This window comes from Heterocephalus glaber, unplaced genomic scaffold (genome assembly GCF_053883595.1).
Source record: "Heterocephalus glaber isolate CG9 unplaced genomic scaffold, H.glaber_assembly_v1.0 deba00001690, whole genome shotgun sequence".
Lineage (NCBI taxonomy): Eukaryota > Metazoa > Chordata > Mammalia > Rodentia > Bathyergidae > Heterocephalus > Heterocephalus glaber.
In genome coordinates, this window is record NW_028258415.1 from 248159 (window position 1) to 273265 (window position 25107).

General features: G+C 38.2%; 1 protein-coding gene and 1 non-coding gene across 4 annotated transcripts in view; both read right to left on the reverse strand.

The window, feature by feature from the left end:
* Synpo2 (synaptopodin 2) overlaps positions 1-25107 on the reverse strand; it is a 194537-nt gene that overhangs the window by 55781 nt on the left and 113649 nt on the right. The window lies entirely within an intron of this gene.
* LOC147821788 (U6 spliceosomal RNA) lies at positions 1430-1535 on the reverse strand. Its single transcript, XR_015446549.1, has one exon. It is a non-coding gene; the product is annotated as a U6 spliceosomal RNA (small nuclear RNA).

A 25107-nucleotide genomic window follows, 5' to 3' on the forward strand; every position in this document is an offset into this window, starting at 1 on the left:
CCAGGTGATTGAGTATCAGATTGTTCCATCTCTTTTCCCTTTGGGATTGTTTAGGTGATCTGGAAATCTGGTTTTGAAACTTGTTTATATGTCTTCTCATTACAAGGGTGGGTGGGGGGTGGTCGCAGCACACCTCCTCTGTGCTGGCAGGGGTGGTACAGTGGCTCAGAAGCCTCTTCCTGTTTTCTGGGAGTGGCTCACCTCCTCTGTGCTCTGGTTGATTTCTAGATAGCAGCCATTCTTTCTGGAGTGAGGTGGAATCTCAGCTTTGTTTTCATTTGCATCTCTCAAATGACCAGTGATGTTGAACATTTTTTCATATGTTTATTTGCTATTTCTTCTTCTTTGTCTGAGAAATATCTGTTCATTTCAGATGTCCATTTTTGGATTGGGTCTTTAAATTTGGGAGGTCTGATTTTTTTTTAAGTTCTTTATAGATTTAAGATAGTAGACCTTTGTCTGAGGGACCGCTGGTAAAAACTTTTTCCCACATTGTAGGTTGTCTCTTCACACTTTTGGTGGTTTCTCTTGCTGTGCAGAAGCTTTTCAGTAAGAGGAGATAACACTTGTTGATTGTTTGTGCTAGTTCATGGGTAACTGAGCTTTTGTTCATAAAATCCTTTCCTACACCAAAGTCTTCAAGAGTTCTACCTAACCTCTGTTCCAGCAGGTTCAGTGGTTCTGTTTTAATATTTAGATCTTTAATCCATTTAGATTTTAATTTAGTGTGTGGTGAGAGATATAGGTCTAGTTGTAGTCTTTGGCAAGTTGAAACCTAGTTTTTCCAGCACCATTTATTAAAGAGGCTATCTTTCCTCCAGTGAGGGTGTTTGGCTCCTTTGTCAAAGATGAGGTGGCTGAGTTTGTCTGGAGTTGTTTCTGCATCTTCTAATCTGTTACATTGGTCCTCAGGTCTGTTTCTTTGCCAGTACCATGCTATTTTTATCACAGTAGCTTTGTAGTATAGTTTCCAGTTGGGGATTGTAATACCCTCTGCCATGTCTCTGTTACCTACAATTGCTTTTGCTATTCTGGGTCTCTTCTTGTTCCAAATGAATTTTTGGATTGTTTTCTCAAGTTCCATGAAGTATGCTGCTGGGATTTCAATTAGGATTGCAATTAGGATTGCATTAAATCTATATAGAAGTTTTGGAAGTGTGGCCATTTTCATTATGTTGATCCTTCCTAACCAGGAGCAAGGGATGTCTTTCCATTTTCTAGTATCATCTTCAATCTCTTTCTTCAGAGTGCTATAGTTTTCAGAGAAGAGATCTTTGGCTTCTTTTGTTAGGTTGATTCCTAGGTATTTCTGTTTTTTGGATCCTATTGTGAAAGGAATTTTTGCCCTATTTCTCTCTCAGTGAGTCTGTCTTTCATGTAGAGGAAAGCTTTTGATTTTTGTGTGTTGACCTTGTATGCAGCTACTTTTCAAAATATGGTATGCTTCACAAATTTGAGTTTCATCCTTGCACATGGGCCATGCTAATCTTCTCTGTATGTTCCAATTTTAGTATATGTGCTGCCAAAGCAAGCATACAAGTGATTGTTTTGTAGGAAAAATAAATTCCACATTAGTTAAACTAGTTGTAAATAATATGGCATCTTGGGCAAGCTGAAGGAAGGGGAACAATCAAATGTTGTTTAAATGTACTAAAGTATTTTAATGAGTTAAAGTTCAGTATAAAAATACTTGATTTTACTCAAGCAAACTAAATAGCAGCCTATATAAATTATGCTTTTAAAGGAAAAACTATATTAATTTCTTGAGGCAAGATTTTCATAATTTTAAAAAGTGTTTATAAAACAAAATTGAAGTTGACTTTGAGTCTTCTTACTACAAAACAATTTTAATTTGAATGAAGTCACCCACCCTCTTCCAAATGAACAGGTTGTCAGCCATCTTCCACATAACATCTCATCATCTCTGTTACTAATGAATCTGACTTGAAGTTTGCATGAAAGAGGAATGAGAAGCAATGTAAACCAATGGGCTTGCAAATTTCCACAGCCCATTTCACTCAGTTCTGGTGACACTGATTCTGTTCCCAAGTACTGAGCACCTCTAGCAGCTGGCACTGTTCTAGGCTTGACTTCCCAGGGGAGCCCAGGGAAGAACTTGGCAATGGGCTTCCATGTTTTTAAAGACTGGTTATATGTATGGCATGCCTTCACAACTGCAGATAAGCACCAAGATGGCAGTGAGAGGATACCAAACCCACCAGTAGTGATGTAACCCAACAACAGATACATGTTATATACCCAGTACATGTAAGGTGCTGTACTAGGAGATGAATATCAATGAGCTCTTGAACAATGCATCTCAGGATGGAAAGCTATTGGATCATCTGCCTATTTAGTCTCCCAGTTGTGTTTCATTTATTTGTCTAGATTCTTTTCTGGATTCCTTTCCTCTTACCTGAGGAAAATAATATTATATCTTACAAAATTTTTATGAGACTGCACCTATGACACATTCTTATAGTTTCCGTTATTAACACACATGTAATATTTGGCAATGTTTACTTTTCTTGATGTGAAATACACAAAGCAAAAATATGAAATGGGGCTGGGGATGTACCTCAGTGGTGTCTCACCTGCCTGGCAAGCCAAGGTCCTGAGTTCAATCTCCGGTACAAAAAAAAAAGAGAGAGAGATGATCTTTTTAGCATATAAATCAGATTATAAATTTATAAATAAATTCCCCCAATGTAAGTGGTAGGAAAAAATTAAAATCCATATTAAAGCAGGAAATGGTATGTTTGGAATGCATGTGGAGTGACACTAAGTGCTAAGATGGAAACAGGAAGTCCCAAGGCCAGGGGGCTGTGACACTGGTGCAGCTGACAAGTGTGTGTGTGGATTTGGTGCCCAATCATGGAGCTCTTTGCTAATAATGTGGTGAACAGAAAACCTTATGAAAACTGGATTTCAATTTATGGCATATAAGCATATGCCTGATACTGTATGAGGTTTATAGATACAAACTTATGTATTTTATTTGGTCTCTATTGTTAAATAATTTTAAAGTCAAACTTTTTAATTAAATGGTATTGCTTTATAGTTTCTAATATTATAAAATGATCTTTTTCTCTTTGTCCCCTTTACTTCTTTTAAATTAGTGGTAAAATAGTAATCCTTCTCCAATAACTTTGTTTTTTTGCACTTTGGGAATTTTCTGGCTCTTCTTTTTAATTTAAATTTATTTTTAAATCAGTACCTAAATGTGTAAAATTGTACATATGTATGAAGTAACATAATATTTCAATATGCATTGTATAACATTTAAACTAGTCTGAACATATTTATCTACTCAAATGTTTATCAATTCTTTATGGTGAAAACATTCAAACTCTTCATCCAGCTTCCTGAAATATATGGTAGATTATTATTATCTGGTGTGCAACACCACACCAGAACCTCTTCCTTCTATCAATCTATAGCATAGTATTTATTTTTTTCCCCCATTAAGTTTATTGTTACATTTTTGGTATAAAATGCAGTTACATTCATCATTGGAATATTGTACCTTTACATGAGTATCTTGGTTCTTATTTTTTTCCCCTTCCCTTGCCCTTCCTTCACCCCCTCCACCCTTCCCTATTTGCAAAGACCTTGTTTCCATTTTTTTTCCTCTTTTCATATTATTTCCTTTCCCTTTTATCCCTTCCCCTACACCTCCCAATTACCTTGCTCTTTTAGACCATTTCTTCCTGTTACACAATATCAGTTATACATTTTTAAATTACAATATTAAGATCTAGGAGACATTATCACAGATTTGATAGAATATAAAAGGATATAGAAAGCATATTACAAAAATCTTTTTTGAAATAAATTTGACAACTTCTAAGAAGTACCTTGGAAGACAAAATGATGAAACTAACTCTGGAGGAAATATAAAATTTGAATAGCACCTATTAAAGAAAGTACATTCCTAGCTTGAAAACCTACCTATATGACAACAGCAGGCTCATAAACATTTTAACTGATAAATTTTATCAAGCAAAGCAGAAAAAAGAAGGAACACTTCTCCCCTCATTTTAGGAAATCAACATTGTGCTAATCTTAAAACTGGATAAAGATAATAAAAGAAAAAAGTATGAACGTAGATAGAAATTTGTTTAACAGAACAAACTATTGGAAGCCAGATCTTGCAGGATGTAGAAAGTGGTTTTGTTATAGGGATGGCAGTGTTGGTTCAGCATTGGAAGATCCACCCGCAAAAGTCATCACTTAAACAGAGGAAAGGAAAAAGCCATATGATCCTGTCACTAGTTGGAGAAAAAGTATTGGACTAAATTCCACAGCTGTTTATGGTTAAAACTATCAAGAGGCTAGAAGTAGAACAGAAACTTCTCAACAGATTAAAGACATGTACTCCATACGTACAGCAAGAATGACTTATATAAATGGAGAAGATACAATGCTTTCTCCTTAAGGTGGGAAACAAGGGCAGATATGCTTACTCTTTATCTGTCCATTAAACTTTGAAACCTAGTCCCCACCAAAATAGTCTGGCAATAAAATGACACAATTAGGATAGGATTGGCAAGGTAGAAGCAAAATCTTTATATGTAGATAAAATGATCATCTACAGAGAAAATACTAAGAAATCTTTAGGAGCCCCAAGAACTTGTATTTGAATTTAGCAGGATTAGAAAACACATGGCATATATAAAAATTCAGGTCTATGTATACTTGCTGTAAATGAAGAATTGAATATTGAAATTTAAAAGCTATGTAGGAGTACAAAGGACCTAGAAAAGTAAAAAGAGAAAAAAAAACAGTGTTGGAAAACGTTTAGTACCTAATTTTAAGACTTCTTCTAAAGCTACAGTAATCAAGGCAGTATTAGTGTAAGGAAAGACATATAGATCATTGGAATAAAACACAGAATGTAGAAATAGAACCACATATATATGGTCCACTGAGTTTTGAGAGATTATTTAACATTAGCATTTTATAGAATATAAACTCTATTCCAAAGCCAAGGAAAAGACAGTGTTTTCAGCAAACAGCACTAGAACACCTGGTATCTATATATAAAAAATTAACCTCAACCCTTTATTTCCATACAGAAAAATTACTTGAAGGGATCTATGAATCTAAATATGAAAGACTAAAACTATAAAACTTTAAGAAGAACTTATAAGGGAAAATGTTTATGAATTTAAGGTAGGCAAGAACTACCTGGGATACAAAAAACATGATGTATAGAAGAAAAAAATTGATAAATGAGATGCCACCAAAATTTAGAACTTTAAATGATATCATTAAAATGAAAAGTAGTCCTTAAACAGACCATATATACAATACATAAAATCTATGACCAGAATATATAAAGAACTCTTACAGCTCATTAATAGACAATCCAATTAAAATGTTGTTGTAAGAGGATGATAAATAGCCAGGACAGCACAAGGAAAGGTGTGCAACTCTAAAATCAGAAAAATATTAATCAGTACAATAACAAGATTGAATTATACACTCATTAGGGAGATGAAGTCAAAAGTTTTAAAAGCCTTGTCATGACTTTTTCTTTTTGTTGGATTCTCCCCCTTTGCATTTAATTTGTCACGCCCAATGGATTCATTCTGCTGGGTTTCCTGGGGTTGTGATCCTTATTGTCTATTCTAGGGTATTGTCTAAAATTTTTTGGAGTGCTGGTTTGGTATTCATGAAGTTCCTGAGGTGCTCTTTATCATGAAAGTATCTTATTTCTCCATCCATTTTGAAAGATAGTTTTTCAGGGTACATCAATCTGGGTTGGAGGCTGTTTTTCTTTAGGGCTTGAAATACATCACTCCAAGCTCTTCTTGCCTTGAGAGTTTTCATTGAGAAATCCGCTGTGATTCTGATGGGCTTTCCTTTGTATGTGATTTGTTTCTTTTCTCTCACTGCCTCACTGCTTGTAGAAGTTTGTTTTTCTGTTGGATTTCTGGAATCCTAACTATTATATACCTATGTGTAGATTATTAAGGCTAGCTGGAGTCCTATATGCCTCACTTATCTGTATGTCAAGTTCTTTTCCCCTCCTTGGGAAGTTTCCTGCCATCACTTCTGTGAAGAGTTTTTTATGTCATCTGCACTCTCTCCTCTTTCTTCATTGACTCCAATCAGTCTCATGTTATTCTTCTTTGCATCGTCTAGCAGCTGCTGGATTGATTTCTTATGTTCCCTTACAGTTTTAAAGCAACTTTTCTTTTCCTGGTCACTAATTGCAATCTTATCTTCTATATCTGAAATTCTGTCCTCATATTGGTTCATTCTGCTGCACAGACTTCCGATGGAGTTTTTAATCTCTTGGAAATCTGTTTGTATCTGTTTTATGGATTCCATTTGTTTCCTATGTTGGGATTCATCATGTTCCTCAGATTCTCTATTTTTTTATCTGTGTCCTCTCTAGATTTATTAATCATGTCTTGCACCATGAGCAAAATCTTTGCTATTATCTGAGTAATTATTCTGATTTCATTTTTCCCAGATCCTCTTTTGTTACTAGTTCAGAGAGTCCAGGTGGTTGAGTATCAGATTTTTCCATCTGGTTTCCCTTTGGGGTTGCTGTAAGTGATCTGGAAGTCTGTTTTTGAGGCTTGTTTATGTGTCTTCTCATTTACCCGGGGGGGGGGGGGGCTGTGCTTCTGGTGCCCATGCGGCTCACCTTCTCTGCCCTAGGAGCCTGAGATGGAAGTGGGGAGCTTCCTTCCAGTTTCTGGGACTGGCTCACCTTCTCTGCCCTAGGAGCCTGGGATGGAGGCAGGGAGCTTCCTTCCAGGTTCTGGGATCGGCTGAGCTTCTCTGACCATAGTACTTATTGACCAGACTCTACCTTTCCTCCCTGCCCTTCATTTTCCCCAGGCTTTGGTAACCACTTTCTATTCTCAACTTCTATGAGATCAACTTTTTTAGATTCCATCTATGAATGAGATCATGTGGTACTTTTGTTTCTGAACCTGGTTTATTACACTTAATGTAATGTCATCAAGCTCTATCCATTCTGGTGCAAATGACAAGATTTTTTTCTTTTTATTGCTGAGTCTTATTCCATGGTGTACATGTTCCACATTTTCTTTATTTCTTCATCAGTTGATGGGCATTTCAGTTGTTTTCCTATCTTGGTGACTGAGAATAGTACTGCTGGAAACATGGTAGTACAGGTGTCTCTTTAACATACTGATTTCATTCCCTCTGGACATATACACAGGAGTTGGATAGCTGGATCATATGGTAGTTCTGTTTCTAAGTCTTGAGAAATCTTCATACCTTTTTCTATAATGGCTGTGCTAATTTACATTTGTACCAAGAGTTTGCAAGTATTCTCCTTTCTCCACATCCTTGCCAGCAATTATCTTTGGCTCCATGCGTGTGTGTGTGTGTGTGTGTGTGTGTGTGTGTGTGAAAAGAATTGTTTATGAGTCTGTTGACAGTAGGGATCTTCTTTTTCTACCTGTTACAAAGATCAAGTTCACTGCCTATTGTGAAGTCCATATCCTTAGAAGTCCCCAATGAAATCAAAACAAGAGTAAAATAATAAAGCACAAAGCAAGAAATTAAGTGAACCTGAACAAATATGAAGTAATTTAGGGTGCTAAATGGAGATTAAAAGATATGTGGTAATTAGGGAGAAGACATCTGTTCATTGTAATGCCTTGGGTACATAATTGTATTCTAATAAAAGGTCCATGTATATAGTCCCCTCGGTCACTAACAGAAGTAACATTATCCTTTCTCTTCATTGAACACTCTGATTCCATCTTGAATAACTTCACCAAGTTTCCTTTTTTCTGCATGCACTGTGAAACTGTGAAGTATGAACAAGACTGTGGTTAGGATAGCAACTTTCACATCTTTTTTTTTTTTTTTGTCCTCCATTCAGTACTAGTGATTGTATGCAAGGCCTTCACACTGAGTTACAACTCCAGCACCTCCTTCTCCACTACACATGTTTTATTTTATTTATTTATTTATTTTTACTTTTTATTTTGAGACAGAATTTCACTAAGTTGCTAAGTTGCCCAGGCAGGGCTCAAACTTGCAATGCTTCTGCTTCAGCCTCCCAGAGTCTGGGATTATAGGCACCACCATTCCTGGCACTTGCAAGCTTGACTTTAGGAAGTCTTTTCATACTGCTTACAGCTAATGGTGTCAGGGTGAGGTTGCCAGTTTCTTCTACTCTTCTCTTTCAGCTTCCTCCTGCTAAGGAAGCAGATGTTTCTGCCTTTCAGGTGCTTGGGTGCCTCTGGCTTCCACTCAGCCACCTCAGCTTCTCTGCATGCACATGGTGGGACAATACACTTTTGAAAAGCTATTTAACAGTTTATTCTCTTTGGGGAATATAATAGCTAATGTTGCTTTGTGTTAATGCTGTTAAAAAATCAGTTAGCTCTTCTCAGTGACTATTTGTAAATGTTATTTCTGAAAGACACATACTATTTGCCATTTTAAAACATTCTTCAGTTATAAAGAAAGGTAGTTTTGAGCAACGTCTCCAAACAGGCTGACCCAGGAATGCTGAGTCCTAAGCCAGGAGTGGAGAAGGCCAAAGAGCAACATGATTGGTCCACAACATTCCCTGAAGACTCTGGAATTGGTGGAAACAGTTTCCTTTTGGAGTAAGGGTGAGAGTGGGGGTGAAAACAGGAATACTAGTTCAAAGACTGTTGAGGATGATCCTAGGACCTACTGATGCCATTTCCTGTTCCCCACAAAGAGGTTGCTCACTAGGACATCAGGCATAGAGAAAAGGATACAGTGTGGGAAACAGAAACTTCCAGAAAAATGAGCTCCTGAGACCCCTGCACCTGAGGCCTCCTGCCAAACTCGAGGGGCTCTGCAGCTAGACTTCACACCCTTCTGGAAGGAGTGGAGCAGATTCTGATTAGACAGTCAATAAAAACAGTGATGTTAGGGCTTTGCCAAGAAATGGCCCAGCTTGTTCACTCTACAGTTAACAGAAAGATGAGGAAAATTGGTCTCCTCACCTACAGGAAGTTCCTACTGTAAAAGGAAGAGATCAAAAACATGGGAAGTAAACATGGAGAATGTTCTTGGGGAGGGGAATCTGAAGAAATGTGATCACTGGTATCTCCAGAACCATGTCAAATCTCTGAAACAAAGACACAGAGATAGAAGAGAGCACAGAAAAGACTTCAGAAACTAAAACTGGCTTAGCAGAAGAAAATATGAAAGATTATGTTGAAGTTTTTTAGCCTGTCCTAAAACCTAACACATTTGAAGAGCAAGACAGAGATGAAGATCAAAGGAAAAGAGCTAATAAAACTAGAGAATACACACAAATTGTTCAATGTCTGAATAATAGAAATTTTGGTGAGAAAACAGAAAATGTGATGAATAAATCATTAAATAAATGTGTCAAGAGAATTTCTCACAATAGAAGGACAAAAGTTTCTAGATTAAAAGATCACACACAAAAGATAAAAATATGCAGAGGAGAGGAAACTTTCAGGCTGCCATACCACTGCCCCCAGCAATGAGAAACAGAGTTGCCCCCAGCACAGAGGAGGTGAACTTTACAAGCTACAATAACACTGCCACCAGCACCAAGGATGTGAGCTGCATGGGCAACAGCAACACATATACCCACCCCTTGAAATGAGAACACATGTAAACAAGTCTCAAAAAAAGACTTCGAAGTCACCCAAAGCAAACCCAATGGGAAACAAGATGGAACAATCTGATACTCAACCACCTGGATTCCCAGAACTGGCAACAAAAGAGGATATGGAAAAAATGAAATCAGAAATAATTTCTCAGATAACAGCAGAGATTGTGCCCATAGTGCAAGACATGATTAATAAATCTAGAGAGGACACAGATAAAAAATTAGAGCAGATGAGGAACATGATGGAATCCCAACATAGTAAACAAATGGAATCCATAAAACTGTTGCAAATAGATTTCCAGGAGACCATTGGTAGGGGTAGGGGAAAGGAAAGAAGGGCAAAGGAAAAATATGAGAAAAGGAAAAAAATGGAAACAAAGTCTTTTCAAATAGGGAAAGGTGGAGGGGGTGAAGGGAGGGCAGGGGAAGGGGAAAAAAATAAGAACCGAGATACTCATGTAAAGGTACAAGATCCCAATGAAGAATGTAACTGTACTTTCTACCTAAAATGTACCAATAAATTTAATGGGAAAAAAACTCCATTGAAAATATATGCAGCAGAATGAGCCAGTGTGAGGACAGAATATCAGATATAGAAGATAAGATTGTAATTAGTGGCAGAGAAGGTGAGCCAGTCCCAGCACCTGGAAGGAGGCTCCCCCGCTGCCATTCCATGCTCCTAGGGCAGAGAAGGTAAGCCAGTCCCAGCACCCAGAGGGAGGCTCCCCCAATGCCATTCCATACTCCTAGCGCAGAGAAGGTGAGCCAGTCCCAGCATCTGGAAGGAGGCTACCCCAACACCATTCCACACTCCTAGGGCAGAGAAGGTGACCCAGTCAATGCACCTGGAAGGAGACTCCTCGGCCTTCATCCCATGCTCCTAGGGCAGAAAAGGTGAGTCAGTACTAGCACCCGGAAGGAGGCTCCCCTGCTGCCATTCCATGCTCCTAGGGCAGAGAAGATGAGCCACATGGGTGTCAGAAGCACCCCCCCCACCCCCGTGGAAATGAGATGACACATAAACAAGTGTCAAAAATAGACTTCCAGATCACTTACAGCAATCCCAAAGAGAAATGAGATGGAATGATCTGATAGTCAACCACCTGGACTCTCTGAACTGGCAACAAAAGAGGATCTGGGAAAAATGAAATCAGAAATAATTTCTCATATAACAGCAAAGATTGTACTCATAGTGCAAGACATGATTAATAAATCTAGAGAAGACACAGATAAAAAAAAGAGGATCTGAGGAACATGATGGAATCCCAACATAGAAAACAAATGGAATCCATAAAACAGATGCAAACAGATTTCCGGGAGATTAACAACTTCATCAAAAGTCTGCACAGCAGAATGAACCAATGTGAGGATAGAATTTCAGATATAGAAGATAAGATTGCAATTAGTGACCAGGAAAAGAAAAATTGCTTTAAAATTGTAAGGGAGCACAAGAAATCAATCCAGCAGCTGCCAGAAGATGCAAAGAAGGATAACATAAGACTGATTGGAGTCAATGAAGAAAGAGGAGAGAGTGCAGATGACATTAAAAAACTCTTCACAGAAGTGATGGCAGGAAACTTCCCAAGGAGGGGAAAAGAACTTGACATACAGATAAGTGAGGCATATAGGACTCCAACTAGACTTGATCAAAAAAAAAATCTACACATAGGTGTATAATAGCTAGGATTCCAGAAACCCAACAGAAAAACAAAATTTTACAAGCAGTTAGAAAAAAGAAACAAATCACATACAAAGGAAAGCCCATCAGAATCACAGCAGATTTCTCAATGAAAACCCTCAAGGCAAGAAGAGCTTGGAGTGATGTATTTCAAGCCCTAAAGAAAAACAGCCTCCAACCCAGATTGATGTACCCTGAAAAACTATCTTTCAAAATAGATGGAGAAATAAGATACTTTCATGATAAAGAGCACCTCAGGAACTTCATGAATACCAAACCAGCACTCCAAAAAATTTTAGACAATACCCTAGGAACAGACAATAAGGATCACAACCCCAGGAAACCCAGCAGAATGAATCCATTGGGAGTGACAAATTAAACACAAAGGGGGAGAATCCAACAAAAAGAAAAAGTCATGACAAAGCTTTTAAAACTTTTAACTTCATCTCCCTAATGAGTGTATAATTCAATCGTATTATTGTACTGATTAGTATTTTTCTGATTCTAGATTTGCACACTTTTCCTTGTGCTGTACTGGCTATTTATCATCTTCTTACAACTACATTTTAATTGGATTGTCTATTAATGAGCTGTAAGAGTTCTTTATATATTCTGGTCATAGATTATATGCATTGTAAATATGGTCTGTTTAAGGACTACTTTTCATTTTAATGATATCATTTAAAGTTCTAAATTTTGGTGGCATCTCATTTATCAATTTTTTTCTTCTATACATCATGTTTTTTGTATCCCAGGTAGTTCTTGCCTACCTTAAATTCATAAACATTTTCCCTTATAAGTTCTTCTTAAAGTTTTATAGTTTTAGTCTTTCATATTTAGATTCATAGATCCCTTCAAGTAATTTTTCTGTATGGAAATAAAGGGTTGAGGTTAATTTTTTATATATAGATACCAGGTGTTCTAGTGCTGTTTGCTGAAAACACTGTCTTTTCCTTGGCTTTGGAATAGAGTTTATATTCTATAAAATGCTAATGTTAAATAATCTCTCAAAACTCAGTGGACCATATATATGTGGTTCTATTTCTACATTCTGTGTTTTATTCCAATGATCTATATGTCTTTCCTTACACTAATACTGCCTTGATTACTGTAGCTTTAGAAGAAGTCTTAAAATTAGGTACTAAACGTTTTCCAACACTGTTTTTTTTTCTCTTTTTACTTTTCTAGGTCCTTTGTACTCCTACATAGCTTTTAAATTTCAATATTCAATTCTTCATTTACAGCAAGTATACATAGACCTGAATTTTTATATATGCCATGTGTTTTCTAATCCTGCTAAATTCAAATACAAGTTCTTGGGGCTCCTAAAGATTTCTTAGTATTTTCTCTGTAGATGATCATTTTATCTACATATAAAGATTTTGCTTCTACCTTGCCAATCCTATCCTAATTGTGTCATTTTATTGCCAGACTATTTCTGTTTGGGCCTCTGTTACAAAGTTTAATAGACAGATGAAGAGTAAGCATATCTGACCTTGTTTCCAACCTGAAGGTGAAAGCATTGTATCTTCTCTATTCATATAAGGCATTCTCGCTGGAAGTATGGAGTACATGGCTTATCTGTTGAGAAGTTTCTGTTCTGTCTCTTGATAGCTTTTACCATGAACAGCTGTGGAATTTAGTCCAATACTTTTTCTCCAACTAGTGAAAGGATCATATGGCTTTTACCTTTCTTCTGTTAAAATGATGACTTTCGGGGGTGGATCTTCCAATGCTCAACCTACACTGCCATCCCTACAATAAAAGCACTTTCTACTTACTGCCAGATATGACTTCTAATAGTTTGTTTTGTTAAACAAATTTCTAACTATGTTCGTACTTTTTTTTCTATTAACTTTATCCAGTTTTAAGATTAGCACAATGTTGATTTCCTAAAATGAGGGGAGAAGTGTTCTCCTTGTTTTTCTGCTTTAAATGTTTGATATAATTTATCAGTTAAAATGTACATGAACCTGTTGTTGTCAGATAGGTTCGTTTTCAAACTAGGAATATACTTTCTTTCATAGGTGCTATTCAAATTTTATATTTTCTCCAGAGTTAGTTTCATTAATTTGTCTTCCAAGGTACTTCTTAGAAGTTGTCAAATGTATTTTAAGACAGATTTTTGTAATATACTTTCTATATCCTTTTAAATTCTGAAAAATCCGTGGTAATGTCTCCTAGGTCTTGATATTTTAATTTTTAAAATGTACAATTGACATTGTGTAACAGGAAGTAAAGATTAAAGGAGCAGGGGAAGTGGGAGGTATAGGGGAAAGGAAAGAAGGGCAAAGAAAAAAATATAAGAAAGTGACAAAAATGGAAAAAAACCTTTGCAAATAGGGAAAGGTGGAGGGGGGAAAGGAGGGTGGGGGAAGGGAAAAAAAAAAGAACCAAGATACTCATGTAATGGTACAAGATCCCAATGATGTATGCAAATGTATTTTATACCTAAAATGTGCCAATAAACTTAATGGGGGGAAAAAAAGATTGCAATTAGTGATTAGGAAAAGAAAAATTTCTTAAAAGTAGTAAGGAACCATGAGAAATCAATTCAGCAGCTGCTAGATGATACAAAGAAGAATAACATAAGGCTGACCAGAGTCCAGGAAGAGAGAGGAAAGAGTGCCGATAACAACAAAAAAAAATAACTGTTCACAGAAGTAATGGCAGAAAACTTCCCAAGCAGGGGAAAAGAACTTGACATACAGATAAGTGAGGCATATAGGACTCCAAATAGCCTTGATCAAAAAAAATCTACATATAGGCATATAATTGTTAAGATTCCAGAAACTCAACAGAAAAACAAAGTTCTACAAGCAGTTAGAGAAAAGAAACAAATCACATACAAAGGAAAGCCCATCAGAATCACAGCAGACTGCTCAACACAAACCTTCAAGGCAAGAAGAGCTTGGAGTGACATGTTACAAGCCCTAAAGGAAAACAGCCTCCAAGCCAGATTGATGTACCCTGCAAAACTATCTTTCCAAAGTGATGGAGAAATAAGATACTTTCATAACAAAAAGGACCTTAAGATCTTCATGAATACCAAACCAGTGCTCCAAAAAATTTTAGACACTATCCTAGGAAAACACAATGAGGATCACAACCCCAGGAAGCCCAGCAGAATGAATCCACCTGGTGAGACAAGAAATTAAAAGCAAAGGGGGAGAATCGAACAAAAAGAAAAAGTCATGACAATGACAACTCAATATGTATCAGTTACAACCATAGATGTTAATGGTCTCAACTCACCAATCAAAAGATAGACTGGCAGAATGGGTCAAGAAGCAAGATTCAGTGATATGCTGCATACAAGAAACACCCTTAATTCAAACAGAACTCATAGACTGAAAGTTAAAGGGTGGAATACAATGTGACAGGAACCCAAAAAAAAGCAGAAGTAGCTATCTCTTTGCAGACCAAGTGGATTTCAAACCAACACTGATTAAGAGAGACAAAGAAGGATACTACATCCTTGTAAAGGGAACAATCCAACAGGAAAAGATGACAATTGTAAATATCTATGCACCAAACACTAGTGCATCCAACTATATAAAACAAATACCAACAGACATGAAAAATACAATAAGCACTAATACAATAGTAGTGGGGGACCTCAATTCCCCATTGTTACAAATAGATAAACTAGACAAAAAACAACCAACGAAATACTAGAACTCAATCAAACTCTTGAACCAATGAACTTAACAGATATTTGAAGAGTGTTCCACCCCACAAAATCAGAACATATTCTTTTCAACTCCACATGGGTTGTTCTCCAAAATAGACCACATACTCACTCATAGAATATGTTTAAATGCAAAGGAACTGAAGTTATCCCCTGTATATTATCAGACCATAGTGCAATGAAATTGGAGATCAATAGCAAAAGAAACTGCAAGAATGTCATAAACACATGGAAATTGAACAACACACTTCTGAATAACCAATGGGTCACAGAGGAAGTTAAAGAAGAAATCAGACAGTTCCTTCAATTAAATGACAATGACCATACAACATATCAGAATCTATGGGACACAATAAAAGCAATCTTATGAGGGAAATTCATAGCAGTGAATACTCATATTAGGGAAACACAGTGAGCCCAATTAAACAACCTGATGCTGAACCTCAAGCTTCTAGAAGAGAAGAGCAGAAAAAACCCTAACCCTATAGATAGGAGGAAATTATAAAGATCAGAGCAGAAATCAATGCAATGGAGACTAAGAGAACAATACAAAAAAATCAATGAAGCCAAGATTTGGTTCTTCAAAAGAATGAACAAAACTGACAAACCCTTAGCCAACCTTATCAGAAAAAGAAAAGAAAAAGCCCAGAGCCATCCAATTAGGAATGAAAAGGATGAAATTACAATGGACCCAGCAGAAATCCAGAGGATGATCAATATCTGCTTTGAAAACCTATACGCCAATAAGATGAAAATACAGAAGAAACAGATAGATTCCTAGATATGTTTGAATTACCAAATTTAAATGAAGAAGACCTAAAAATTCTAAACAACCCAATATCAACCAATGAAATTGAGAGCGTTAATTAAAAACTTACCAACTAAGAAAAGCCCAGGTCCTCATGCCTTCACTGCTGAATTCTACAAAACATTTAGAGAGGAAGTACTGCCATTACTCTTTAAACTTGTCAATGAAATTGAAAGAGAAGCAATACTCCCAAATTCATTCCTGGAAGCAAGCATCACCTTCATCCCCAAAGCAGAGAAAGACTAAACCAAAAAACAGAACTATAGGCCAATCTCACTAATGAACATAAATGCAAAAATCCTTAATAAGATACTGGCAAATAGAACACAGAAGATCATCAAGAAGATCATCAAGAAGATCATAAACCCTGATCAAGTGGGATTCATCCCAGGGATGAAGGGATGGCTCAACACATCCAGACCAATCAATGTAATACACTATATCAATACAGCCAAGGACAAAAATGGTATGATCATCTCAGTAGATGCAGAAAAAGCATTTGACAAAATCCAACATGCATTTATGATTAAAACCCTACAAAAAATTGGAATAGACTGTCTCTACCTCAATCTGATAAAAGCTATCTATGAAAAACCAACAGCCAATATCACACTAAATGGTTGAAAACTGAAATCCTTCACACTGAAATCAGGAACAAGACAAGGATGTCCACTATCACTACTCCTGTTCAACATAGTTTTGGAAACATTAGCCACATGGATTAAACAAGAGAAAGAAATAAAAGGAATAAAGATAGGAAATGAAGTCAAATTGTCATTGTTTGTGGATGACATGATACTCTACATAGAAGACCCCAAGAACTCCACCAAAAGCCTTCTAGACTTAATAACCAAATTCAGTAAAGTAGCTGGATACAAGGTCAACACACAAAAATCAATAGCTTTCCTTTACACGAACAACAGACTCACTGAGAGAGAAATAGGGCAAACATTTCCTTCCACAATGCATCCAAAAAACTGAAATTCCTAGGAATCAACCTAACAAAAGAAATCAAACATCTCTTCTCTGAAAACTATAACTCTCTGAAAACAAAGATTGAAGAGGATATCAGAAAATGGAAAGACATCCCTTTCTCCTAGGTAGGTAGGATCAACCATAGTGAAAATGGTCATACTTCCAGAACTTCTATATAGATTTAATGCAATCCCAATTGAAATCCCAACAGCATACTTCATGGACCATGAGAAAATAATCCAAAAATTCATTTGGAACAAGAAGAGACTCAGAATAGCAAAAGTAATTCTAGGGAACAGAGACATGGCAGGGGGTATCACAACCCAAACTTGAAACTATACTACAAAGCTACTGTGATTAAAAATAGCATGGTACTGGCAAAAAACAGACCTGAGGACCAGTGGAACAGATTAGAAGATCCAGAAACAACTCCGGACATTCTCAACCACCTCATCTTTGACAAAGGAGCCAAACACCCTCACTGGAGGAAAGATAGCCTCTTTAATAAATGGTGCTGGAGAAATTGGGTTTCAACTTGCCAAAGACTAAAACTAGACCTATATCTCTCAGCATACACTAAACCAAAATCGAAATGGATTAAAGATCTAAATATTAAAACAGAACCGCTGAACCAGCTGGAACAGAGGTTAGGTAGAACTCTTGAAGACATTGGTGTAGGAAAAGATTTTATGAACAAAAGCTCAGTTGCCCGTGAACTAGCACAAACAATCAACAAGTGGGACCTCTTCCTACTAAAAAGCTTCTGCACAGCAAGAGAAAGCACCAGCAGTTTGAAGAGACTACCCACAATGTAGGAAAAAATCTTCACCAGTGGTCCCTTGGACGAAGGTCTACTATCTTAAATCTATAAAGCACTTTAAAAACTCAGACCTACCAAATTTAAAGACCGAATCCAAAAATGGTCATCTGAAATGAACAGACATTTCTCACACAAAGAAGTAGAAATAGCCAATAAACCTATGAAAAAATGTTCAATATCACTGGTCATTTGAGAGGTGCAAATCAAAACAAAGCTGAGATTCTACCTCATCCCAGAAGGAATGTCTGCTATCAAGAAATCAACCAATAACAAATGCTGGCGGGGCTGGGGGAAAGAGGAACCCTGCTTCACTGCTGGTGGGAGTGTAGACTGGTGCAACCACTATGGAAATCAGTATGGAGATACCTCAAAGAACTAGGACTGGAAGTCTCATTTGACCCTGCTATTCCACTGCTGGGTATCTTCCCCAAACAATTAAAAGAATCATACCACAGTGATATATGTGCACCCATGTTCATAGCAATACAATGTGTAATAGCTAAAACTTGCAAGCAGCCCAATTGCTCTTCAACTGGTGACTGGATAAAGAACATGTGGTTTAGAAATTAGAGACATTTATAGCTAAATGGATACACATTGAGACAATACTTTTAAGTGAAATAAATAGGACACACATGTGTAAATGCCAAATAGTTTCTGTAGTGTGAGAAACTGAAAGTGTTAATAAGGACTAAAAGATATATTAGATAATGTGAAATAGGAGGAAAAGGGGCAAAGGGGAAGTTTGAGGGGTAGGAGAAAGGAAAGAAGGTGGAATTAATATGAGAAAATGAAAAATGGAAATAAAATCTTTATAAAAGTCTTTGTAAATAGAGAGGGATGGAGGGGTTTAAGGGAGGTGAGGGGAAGGGGGAAAAATAAGAACCAAGAGAGATGATGTAAAGGTGCAAATTTCCCAATGATGAATGTCATTATATTGCATACCTAAAATGTACTAATAAAGTTAATTTTTTTAAAAAGATAAAAATATGCTCAAACCAAGGCACACCACCATGAAATTTCATAAGATCTTGGACATTTCCAAGATAACAAGTAACCAAGAAGGATCAGAGGTCTGACTTGCAACCATCACTGGTGGTGCCTGCTATCTGTAACCCCAGCTCCTCAGGAGGCTGAGGCTGAGGTAGGAGAATTTCAACATGGAGGCCAGCTTGGGCAAGTTAGTAAGACCTTGTCTCAAAATAAACTGAAGAGGGCATGGGATATATCGCAGTGGTAGCATACTTGCCCAGCACAACCTGGATTTAATCCTCATTACTACTAAAAAAAAAAAAAATCAGAATGAGCTTTGGAGGCCACCACTTAAAGGTAAAATATAAACTAATGGCTTTAAATTCTGGGAAAATATTTTCAGGCTGGAACACTACACCTAGCTAAATTATCAACTCAAAGTGAGAATAAAATAAAGATACTATGAAATAGACTAAGCCTCAAAAATATCACCTCTCCAGTGTTTCTTAGGAAGCTACTAGCAAGAGAGTAGAACACCTATGAAAAAGGAGGCTTGGGATCTAAGAAACAGGGACTCTGACTGAAGAGTGAGCAAAAAGGAAGCCCCAGGGGAATTCCAAAGGAAGACTCCAGCAAGACAGTTATGCGTCTAGCATAGAGGGCCACCAAGCAAGATTAGAAAAGGTCAGCCGGGCTGTGGGGTTGTGAGCCTGTAATCTCAGCACTGGGGCAGCTGAGGCAGGAGGATCACAGCGAGTTCAAGCCCACCCTGAGCTACACAGTGAGTTCAAGGCCAGCTTGAACTACATAAAGAAAACCTATCTCAAAAAGCCCGAGAAGAAAGAAAGGAATTAGAAGAGGTCAAGAGACTTCAGGGAAATTGGTTCCCAAACAGATGGTATGGATGCATCCTGAGGTATTTTTAAATGTCAGGATATTTAGACAGATGGAAGAAAATGTGGGGGAAAAATTCATGGCAGGTGCTCAGAAAATGCAAAAGGAAAGGTGGTTGTCAATTCTAAAGAGAAAAATATGTGCACAAGAAAAGAAAAAGTGCTCATAGTGTACTGCATGGCTTAGCCTAATATCTAAGCACTGACTACTGATTCAAGCAAATATGACATAGTTATATGGGGAGGGTGGAGGATGGAGAAGGGGAAGGGGAATGAGCTGAGAAGGGGCTGAGCCCGGTGAGGAGCCCCACCCTGTTCCTCCACAGCGGACGGCAAATGGGGATGGAAAGGGAGCACTGTACATTTTGGAATGGGGGGGACCAAAAGAAGGAAGGGAAGAAGGAAGGAAGGAAGGAAGGAAGGAAGGAAAAGGAGAAAAGAAAAGAAGGGAAGGGAAGAAAAGGGAGGAAAAACTTGTCTCTGGGAAATCCAAAACTGATGGTTTTACAAGCCTTCCAGAGCTATTTGGCTCTAAAGTAGGTACATTTAAACCTGAGAAAGAATAAAAACTCAATTAAAAATCATTATATCTCCCCAGTTCTTGTCTTTTTTATTTCTAGTTCCCAGATATACTGTATTTGAGTAACCTATGAATTTAAATTTAAACTTTGTAAACAAAAGGTGTCTTTATTATACTAAAATTTCTACTGTAGAAATTAAATAATCCATGGAAAACAATGCTCCCTGATAGGAACCCAGAAAAGAGCAGGAGCAGCTCTTCTATTTGCAGACAAAGTGGATTTCAAACCAAAACTAATTAAGAGAGACAAACAAGGTTACTACATCCTTGTGAAGGGAACAGTTCACGAGGAAGAAATGACAATCATAAATACATATGCACCAAATACTAGTGCACCCAATTACATAAAACAAATATTAACAGATAAGAAATTAAATAATCGATGGCAATGAATACAAAGGTTTAGGTAGCTACTTGCCTATTTCTTTTGTTGACAATAGAATAGCTACTTAAAGGAAATCTTTTTTTTTTTTTGGTACCAAGGATCGAACTCGGGTCTTTGCACTTGCGTAGCAGGTGGCAAAACCACTGAGCTAAGTCCCCAGCCACTTAAAGGAAATCTTAAAGAGTTTTTTTTAAAAAAGTCAATATTTGTTTTTAACCATAGAAGCCAGTATCAAAATGTAAGTATGGACAAGTGTGTGTGTGTGTGCGTGTGTGTGTGTGGTGTGTGTGTGTGTGTAGGTGTGTGCTTGATTTATGAGGCTATATGTATTCTATCCAAGATTTGGGGATGAAGCAGCAGTTTTCTTTTCTCTTTTCCTTTTTCTTCTGTCTCTTGATTCATTCTTTCAACTATATAAGAAAAGCTCTGGGACCTGGACACTTGCACATCCTGGTGCCTGTACCGCACTGGGTACACAGTCACTGCACTCCCTAAGGGCACAAAGCCAGGGAGAGAACAAAAGCTGGGTACCAAATAGGAGGGACTTTTTACCTGCTGAGAAGAGAGTGTGAGGGTAGAAAGCAGAGCACTGAGGAGAAAGAGCCCTGCAACTGAAAGCTCACACTTCTTTGCATTCATTTGAAATCCTATATCTAAGAGACTTGGCCCTGGTGGGTGTTTTCAAGTGCTGAGAGATTTTCTAGACTTGTGTTTCAGTAGATGGAGAAAGAGAGAGAAAAAGAGAGAGACAGAGACAGAGACAGGCAGAGAAAGAAGGGAAGAAACAACAAGACAAAGATTCTTCTGCAAATGATATAATTGAGCTCCAAAAAGGAGAAATCGGAGTTTGGATGCCTCCACCTTGCCCATCCCCACTTCCCGTCTCTGCTGCCTGCCTCCCTCCCCCTTTCTCCTGGAATCCAGCCCTGGCAGCTCAGGCAGGGTGAGATCATAGACTCCAAAATATGGCCATGGTATGAAGGTGGCAAGGACACCACGCTGCCCAGAAGGGAGTATTGTGTAAGGTGAGCAGCCGAAGCTAGTGCTGTTTTATTAATCCAGGATGGTGATCCCAGGGTGGTGTGTGTGTGTGTGTATGTGTGTGGCAGTCATCTCTCAGACAGGCTAGAGGGGCAGCAGAGGGAATAGAACATGGTATTCAGCCTAACTCCCAGGTTCTCTCTCTCCCCTTAGCCAGGTCTTTGACATTAAAAGCAAAGAAAGGCTGACAGGAGATTGACCCTGTCCCACGCAGGACACAGGATTGAGGAGAGATGGCTCAGTGGGTGACAGGTGGTCTCCGTCTCCACTCTCACAGCACCTCCCTCCCTGTGCCAGCATCTTGCTCCTTGCTACCTGACAGGGCAAATTGATGGGGTGCTAACTACTCTGACCTCTTGCTCCCATGCAGCCCTCTCGGATTTGCCCCTCATGGGAGCCTTGCTTGTCCCCCCAGGGAGACCATGCCCTGAGCTCCCTCCTGTGTAAAGGGCCACTTCCCAATTCCCTTTCACTTCCACTCTGCCAGTTCCTTCAGAGGAAGAGACCCAAACGTAGGACTAAACATGGTGGTATTTAACATCTCTACTTCAAAACCTTCAAAAAGTATCAGGCAACATGTGAAACCTTGAAAATAGTAGAGAAATAACTGGAAATAGCTCTCCATGTTTAGAATCTGCCATGTGTGCTCTACAATGTCCACCTTGTCTTCAAACCCACCGTATCCTTCAGATCAAATGGCCCCCCTACCTGATGTCCCCTGATTATCCTTGTCTGCTCTCCAGGCAAAAGTGTTTTTAGTTTGAGCCCAGTGAATATTACTTCAAACTTCTCTCCTAGTACTTTATATTTGAATCACTAGGTAAGGTGCCATGAACCATATCTTCACAAAAATGGAAAGCTTGTCTTAATCTCATTACCTGACATGATAAAATAGTAGTAATAACTGCAGCTAAGCAATTTGGTTTACATTTACAGCACGCTCTCTAATCCTCACAGCCTCTGAGGTAGCATCTTGCAGAAGACAGAAGCAAGTCTTGAGCTGCTTTGAGGCTTGCCAAGGTCACACTGAGGAAGGGAAGAAAAAAGGAAATAAAGAAAGAGAGATGGAGGGAGGGAAGGAAGAAGGGAAAAGAAAATAAAGTTTAAAATTTGGGGCTTGAATCCATTTATTGGACTAATTCACAGATGCACAGAGTTGCAGAGCTGTGAGAGATACAAAAGAAATTAACAGCCAGACCCTATATTTTTCAGGGAACATAGACACTCTGAGATCCTCTTTCCAGACTTCACACAATGGCAGAGCTGAACCTAACAAGCCCCAAGGATCCTGAGTGTTATTTTCTCTGTAAGATATCAACTCTGAACCAGTCTTTGAAATACCAACAAATACCCCCATAAGTCAGGATAGCCACTAACAGACATGTAGACTTGCTTGTTGGTTTCAACTTTTATTTACTGAAGTCCTCTGGCTCCACAGAAGCAAAAAGCACACTCTAAAAGTTTTCTTGATTAACTTTTTTCACCCCCAAATGCATAGAATGATATATAAAACCTACAGGATAACATCCTCTTTGGTAGGTTTACCAAAAAAGGAAACCTCACCTCTAAAAGTGTGACTCACTGCTTAGCAGTCATAGTCATGACCATGAGGCTTCCTGTGTGTCCCTCTGCTCCATTCATACCACTGAGCAACACAGAGCCAACAAAAGACTGTGACCAAGCCAGTGAGGTGATGATATTAAGTGAATAAATATGTATCACTTCAGAGCCTTGTAATTTTCCCTAATTAGATGATACATACTTTCAGGAAAATGTAACTAGCAAGCAGGACAATTAATCCAGTCCTTGAAGACTCCCAAATCTACAGAGCACAACTTTATCCTTTCATAGCCTCAAGCCAACACCTCCCACTCCTAGCCTCTGTCAAGACCTTAACACTGACTCCTACAGGAAGCCCTCTCCTTCCTCAGCTCCCCCAGGGCATTCGCACTGTGGCAGGGATCAGGAACATTTAAGATCTTGGCAGAAAGAGGATTGGCTTCTGTTTGCCCTCTGAGGCTTGACTCTGAAATCAGTGAGAAATAAGAACAGAAAAATTCAAACCTGCTTCATATAAATAGATGGAGATCAGGCCAGCCCAAAGGAAGATATCAACATATCTAAGGAAAGAATGCCTTTCTGAACGGGCTGCCAAGAAATAGAAATTAGAAAAGAGATGCAGACAGACAATGACAGAGCTGCCCAGAAAAGAAGTCATGGCACCAGAGCCTGGGTCTGCCCCGAAGGGTTAGGGGTGCTCCACTGGAGGAGCAAAGCCAGAGCCCCACTCTGCACCTTTCAGTTTGGACACTTGGTCCTGACCGCATTCAGGACCCAGCACCACATGCTCCCAGGGTTTCCAAGGAAGAGGCAGCACAGCCCAGGAGAGGCACCCCTTCAGGCTTGTTGCGTGTTCTTTTCCTTTCTATGAAGTAAGAAATAGAATTTCAGTGTAACCTGTCTTCGCTGTCTTCAGTAGCAAGAGGTAACATCTCAGATGTGATCACTGCCTGAAGGATGACAACATAGGTTTAGAAAATGCATACGTATGTGCTAGGCCCTGCTCTTTTCTGCACTGACAATGGTAAGGTCACCCAGAGAGACATTTTATCAGACAGTCAGTCAGCCTTGCCCTACCTTGCCTACCTTCTTTCAAATATCAGTCAAAATTCATTGACTTCTCTTCAAATTGCAAATAGATCCCCCCATTCTCTTATGCACATCTTTAGTCTACAAAACTGTTCCTCTCTCCTTAAGAACGGGTGTTAATTTTGTCTGATTCATGGTTTATTAAATGTTAACACAGAAATTAATAAGATGGATCATATCCTCTATAATTGGGTCAGTGAGGGTAGCAGACAGAACAATAAGTTACACATGTGGTAAAGGCAATACTAAAAGTATACAAAAAGCACACAAGTATTGAAAAAAAAAAGGAGAAGTTAACCAGGTTAGGAAGCTTACTTGGGAGAGGAGTATGTGAGTTGGATTTTGGCAAGTAAATAAACTTCACCAAGATTATCAGAAAGGAGGTGACTATTCCAAGCAAAGGGAATAACATGCACAAAGACAGAAAGTGCAGAATGACCTGGAAACTCAGACACAGCTCAGTGTTTCTCAAATGTGAAATGAGTCACAAGAGTTACAAGGCTGGACGAGGAGAAAGGATGGATGTTCCGGTTCACCTACCAAAGAGTTTGGACTTGCCATTGCAGGTGACAGGAGCTAAAAAGGGCTCTAAAGTACAGAAGGGGCTGGATCATAGCAGTGTTGAGACAGGTATCTTTAGTACTAGAATGGACAAAGGAATGGCAAAACAAAAGAAAGCAAGATAGATAGATAGATGATAGATAGATAGACAGATAGATAGATAGATAGATAGATAGATAGATAGATAGATAGAGCATTTGGAAAAGTCCACACCAATCCTGTTCAATAGAAATACAACATGAATCAAAATGTAAGCCACATGTGTAATTTTAAATTTTCTAGTAGACATGTTAAAACACAAGAAGAATCGGGTGAAATTAATGTATTTGTTGCAATACACAAAAAACATAATTCTTACAGCATATAATGAATATGGAAAATAGTTAATGAGATAGTTTACTTTTGCAAGCATAAGACTTTGAGATGTGAGAG